This window comes from Pelophylax lessonae (assembly GCF_965119305.1).
Source record: "Pelophylax lessonae genome assembly, chromosome: 1".
NCBI classification, from domain to species: Eukaryota; Metazoa; Chordata; class Amphibia; order Anura; family Ranidae; genus Pelophylax; species Pelophylax lessonae.
This window is the reverse complement of record NC_138768.1, coordinates 372,325,097-372,331,096: the sequence shown is the minus strand read 5'-3', so window position 1 is coordinate 372,331,096 and position 6,000 is coordinate 372,325,097. Positions and strand designations below refer to the sequence as shown.

Genomic DNA, 6,000 nt, shown 5'->3' with positions numbered 1-6,000 from the left:
TAAGAACAGTCACTAAATGCTCAGCCCCTTCCAACAGATGCCTCCATTCAGAGAAAGCTTCCTTTATAGCCAGCAATTCTTTATTCCCAATGTCATAGAAAGGATAGAAAGGATAGCCCAGAAAGGATAGCTCCAACAGCAGAATCTGAAGCATTTACTTCTACAACAAAGGGGAGTTCAGGGTCAGGATGTACTAGAATTGGTGCAGAGGTAAATAGTGTCTTTAGTTTACAGAAAGCAGCTAGTGCCTCTGGTGCCCATGTGAAGAGCCGTCCCTTCTTGGTTAACTTGGTAATTGGTGTAACCACCTTGTAAAAAGTCCCTTATAAACTTTCTGTAGAAGTTGGCAAATCCAAGAAATCATTGAATCTCTTTAACATTCCTAGGAGCAGGCCCCTCCACCACTGCTTTAATCATGCTCAACCCTTCAGGGAAGATTATGTACCCTAGGAAACTGAATCTTGGTCTGTTCAAATTCACATTTCTCCAATTTAATATACAGCCGATTCTTCCTCAGGCACTCGAAAATAATGGATATGTGTTTGCGATGTTCCTGTAGAGAATCTGAAAAGATAAGAATATCATCTAATTAAGCAATCACAAATTGATCCAATAGATCTTGCAGCACATCATTAATAAAGTGTTGAAAGGTTGCTGGAGCATTGCAAAGACCGAAAGGCATGACCAAAGACTCGAAATGTCCATATCTGGTTCTGAAAGCAGTCTTCCATTCATCACCCTTACGAATGCGAATGAGGTTATACGCACCTCGTAAATCCAATTTAGTAAAGATCTTTGCAGAACGAAGTCTTTCCAAAAGCTCAGGGATTAGTGGGAGGGGATAGCGATTCTTGATAGTGATTTTATTTAACTCCCTATAATCGACGCATGGTCTACTTTCAATGTCTTATCCTTCTTCTCAACAAAGAAGAGAGCTGCCCCAGCAGGAGAAGTTGAGTGTCTTATGAACCCCTTTGCCAGGTTTTCATTCAACCACTCCCTTAACACCTTTAATTCAGGTTCAGACATAGAATAGAGGCGGCCAAAAGGAATCTCTGCCCCATGTAAAAGTTCAATAGGACAGTCATAAGGGCGATGTGGGGGTAGCTGATCAGCATTCTTCTTATCACACACATCATGAAATTCTCTGTATTGGGGTAGCAGGCCTTCATATCCAGGAATCATGTGTTCCTCCACCCAGAGATTCTCAACATGGGAGGAATCAGGTTGACAATGTCCTTTACAGTACTCGGAGGCAAACGTTAAAACACATGTTTCCCAATTGACAGAGGGGTTATGAATAGAGAACCAGGGGATACCTAGAATGATAGGAAACTTTGGTGATGAAATCAGCTGAAAACATATGTTCTCCTGGTGATCCAGGCTCAAAAAACAGACTAAGAGGAGCAGTCTCATGGGTAACTGGCCCGGAGGATAGGGGGGAACCATCAACAGTCTCCATATCTACAGGTGAGGATTTTTTCCTCAATTCAATATGATGGTCTTGAGCAAATCCAATATCCATAAAATTTCCCCCGGCTCCAGAATCCAAAATTAGCCCCATCAGGGAGTTGAATGGGAATTATAAAGTGAGTGGGCAGAGCTTTTATAAGATTGCTTTCTTCACGTATTGGAAAAACTGACTGGATGATGGAACTAATTTGTTCAATGTCTTTAACATCAGTTGCAGGAATTGTTCTCCTTAGCTTATTTGGACAGTTAATAGCATAATGTCCAGAGTCCCCACAATAAAGGCATACATTTTCAATCCAACGTCTTTCCTTTTCCTGAGTAGTGATACCCCTTCTAATGGAATCAATCTGCATAGGTTCAGGGTTACTGGAATCATGAAAAACCTGAGAACTCTTCCGAGGAGGTTGACTAAAAGAAAAACACATACCCTCAGTATTTTCCAGTATTCGCAGTGTCTCTTTTCTCCTTTCAGAAAGTCTCTGGTCAGTACGGATGCACAATTGGATAAAGTTCTCCAGATCATCAAGGGTATCACCTCTAGCCAGTTCATCCTTTATTTGCTCAGAAAGCCCCTGCCGAAACTGGCTTCTTTGTGCTGCTGGATTCCAGGTTGTATCTGCAATCCAATGCCTGAATTCAGTAGTGTATTCTGCAATTATGCAGTTTGGCCTCAGCGGTAGCACATCGATTTGGATCGTCAAAAACTTGGTCCATAGCTTTAGTAAAAGAGTGGAGATTATCTAAAATTATGTCATCCTTTTCCACATAGGGAGAGGCCCAAGGTAAAGCTTCCTCTGTCAGGAGATTGATAATAAACAGTACCCTCTTTCTTTCAGAGAAAAACGCAGCAGGCTGCATTTGGAAGTAAATGCGACACTGATTATGGAATCCTCTGTAAAGCCGGCGGTCTCCATTGAATTTTTGTGGAACAGGCATTCGAGCACTGGACTCAGAACTGGTGCCATTTAGGGAACTAAGATCCAACACCTGTTTCTTCAAGTCTGGAATTGCCTCTTGTTGATCTTTCACCACATTTTGCAGTTCTTTAAATTTTGCCTGATAAGTGACACCAAACTCTTGCAATTCAGAAATTTGCTGAGTGACAGAGGCAAAGGTAGCTGCCACTGCGGACTCCATTGCGGCCAGATTATTCTGTCATGATTACTGGGTCAGGTCCAGTCACAGGTCCAGTCACAGGAAGCAGCAACTAAACCGTGGTCAACAAGCAGGGTCTGGTACACAAGAGATCAGCCGGAGTGAGGGAGCAAGCAGAAGAGTAGTCGTAGTCTTAGCCGAAGATCGTTACACAAGCAGTGAAGAGCAAAATGGCAGCAGGCAGAGGCGAAGTCCTGGAACGTAGCTGGAGGTTGGTACACAAGTAGAAGATTCGGGAGGATGAAGCACACAAAGCTAGATCTTGGCAAAAGCACAATAATCTGGCATCAGGAAGTTCCCAGATCAGGCTTAAATATGAAGTTCAAAGGAGTGGCCAAAGGGTCAGAGTTCACAGGAGGCTGGGTAAGGAACTAGGCATGGACAAGGTCTGGGTCACCACATAGATCTAGAATTAATAGATAGCACCTGCTTGATAGCTCAGCAAGAAGAAGCACTGCCAGAAGCAACCAAGGACCTGGGTTCAAATCTGGGTTCAAATCTGGGCCCTGACAGGCCCAGAAGTTGATTAACAACATGCCAGGGTGAGATGCAGAGTTCTTGAAAAAGAAGGGTCAATGCTGCAAATATTGACTCTTTGCATAAACGTAATGTAATTGTCTAAAGCCTTTGACGCATATGAAATACTTGTAAATATACTACAGTAAACAATAGTAACATCTGACAAAAAGATCTAAAAACACTGAAGCAGCAGACTTTGTGAAAATTAATATTTGTGTCGCTCTTAAAACTTTTAGCCAGGGCTGTAAACCTCAGAACTTGGGAATGCAAAACAACATCCATGTGGCCCTGGTAAAGGTTTGTTGAGCTAAATTTATATTCTAAATCTGTAGCAACTAGATGTTCGAGATGCATGATGGTATCCAATGGGATCCATAACCCATTCTTCTAGAGATTGTAGCCGTGGAAATTGCCAATTTCTCACAGAAGATGTTTTCACTAAGCTCTTTTAGTTTTCTGGGCCTTACTAATTTTAGAAGGGATATCAGTAATAACAATTCCTTTTACAAAGTTGCACCGTCAATCTCTAATCCAAAGCACATTATGTTTAAAGCTGTTACTATAAAATGTCCACTTTTATATTATTATTATTATTATATAGTATTTATATAGCGCCGACAGTTTACGCAGCGCTTTAAAACTTGAGGGTAGACAGTACAAATACAATACACTTCAATACAGAAGGAATCAGAGGACCCTGCTCATTAGAGTTTACAATCTAAGATTTATACCAGACTAATGAATCATCCCTACAAGTTTCAAAGCGTTATTTCACCGGATGCTGTAAATTATGACATCAGCGGACAAAATAACCATTGTAAAAAATGCTCAGTATCTAGTAGTAGTAGTAGTACTCTAGCAGTATTACCAGGTAGTCATCTACCAGTATATGCAACAACATTTTTGTGTTCAGTTTATCAATGTTTCGAATTATGGCTTTTTATTCTCTAGCAAATACAAAGTTTCATGAATTCTTTTTATTTTCCGTGTAAATAATGAGTAATTCAGATGAGTAGAGCTGATAGTATACAAGCCGTTTGTTTCGGTCTTTTATTATGAAGTTCCCTGAGAGTGAGAAGAGTGATACCTATGACCCATAAACACCTCCCCTTAGCACACACTCTATACTGGCTCCCATACACTGTTCTGCAAACAGGAAGCTTCCTGCTTTTCATTCTCCACCCTGGCTGCTCCAAGGCGGCACACACCCTTTCCAGCCCAACCTTAAAAGTCTCCATTCTCCCTAAGGAATCTTCTACAAAAGAAAAAGGAATCTCTGGAAAACATGTCAGGATTGTTTGCTGCTCACACATAATACACTGGATCGGTCCTTTCGCTTGTCATCACACACCTTGCACACTTTCAGGAACTGCCAGGTGAGTGCAAGCCTGTCAACATGGCTTCAGGTTACAGCACACAGTCCAAACTGTATTGTGGGGTTGTTTGTAGACGCAGTAAAAGGACGGCTGGGATTTTAAGCTTATATTCCTACCTTTCGCTTAGCTTTTCCTTTCACCGTAGTTTGAATGTGATTTATGAAAATAGGAACAGTGTCATTGACACAGTGTCAGGCACAGAAAATGAACGCCTCCATAACAATTGTCTTCACATGTTAACTCTTTTTTTTTTTACTGAAATGTAACTGATAACTTCTTGAGCTACTGATATTTTTAAAGGAAATGAAGGATAATATGCCATTTGTAAACTAATCTCTGAAGTCAACTGGTCTATCCACATAACTAAGCAAGTCCCAGCATGCAGCCGTACAAGAATCCTCTGCTAAGCTCACTGATATTCTCAACAGGATTTAAACATTAAGGTTGTGCTTCTTGAATCCAAATAATAAGCATGAGTGCTAAATTCAGTTTAATGACAGCAATGTGTTTTGGGAACACGTTTAAAATTTCACTTACTAAAAATAACTTCAATCAGGAAAGTTCCTATCGACAACAACATTACAACTTTTAGAATCAGGAAGTTGAGAGAGAACACAGATAAAGCTTTTCACCCATGTGACGTCTACTTACTAATGCCACAACCATGGGTTTTTCACAGGGCTTTTTTTCTCAGATTATAGGTGCAGGAACTCCCTCTTTTGGACTTACCCCTTGTCTCCGCCCCTACCTACCTCCGCGAACCGTTCCTTGGTTCCACCCTCTATCCACCTCCCAGTACCATCCGCGAACCGTTCCTTGGTTCCACCCTCTATCCACCTCCCAGTACCATCCCTTTTAGAAAATACAGAACAAAGTAACATTTGTGGTACTAAGTAATTTGTATGGAATTTGTTAATGATAACAAAAAAGAAGTAAAATAGATCCCATGCAGCCAACAACAATAGACCCTCCAGCAACAATAGATCAAGCCAGAAACAATGAGCCCTCAGCAGCAACAACAGATCTCCCAGTAGCCAGCATCAATGACTGCTGCCTAAATAGTAGATCCCTCCCAGCAACAACTGACCCCTCAGCAACATAAAACCCGCCCCAGCAACAATAGACCCCCCTGCAAAACGAGATCTCTTCCAGAGACAATAGATCCCCCAGCAGCCACATTAGATATTCCCAGCAGCAATAAATCCTCCTGCAGGAATAGATCCCCTCCAGCAACAATAGGTTCCTCAGCAGCCAGCATCAATAGACAGTGTAGCACAACCCAGCACTCCTTGCCATTACATACATTCAGTAATGGAGGTGCCGGAACTGCGTTCCCCCGCGTTCCCGCTGAAAAAAAGCCCTGGTTTTCATGACTACAGGCATCGACCACAATATTACAACTTTTAGGCACCTTTTCACACAGGCGATCTAATCCGCCTGTCAGTTTTTCAGGTGGACCTGATCAGATGCTCCATGC

General features: G+C 41.8%; 1 protein-coding gene across 1 annotated transcript in view; it reads left to right on the top strand.

Moving 5' to 3' along the window:
* The first annotated feature begins 4,306 nt into the window (after positions 1-4,306).
* Positions 4,307-6,000, top strand: part of TJP2 (tight junction protein 2) — a 186,385-nt gene continuing 184,691 nt past the window's right edge. The window contains exon 1 of the mRNA XM_082243994.1: positions 4,307-4,523. The gene's annotated coding sequence lies outside the window, so the exon portion shown is untranslated. The remainder of the gene's footprint in view (positions 4,524-6,000) is intronic.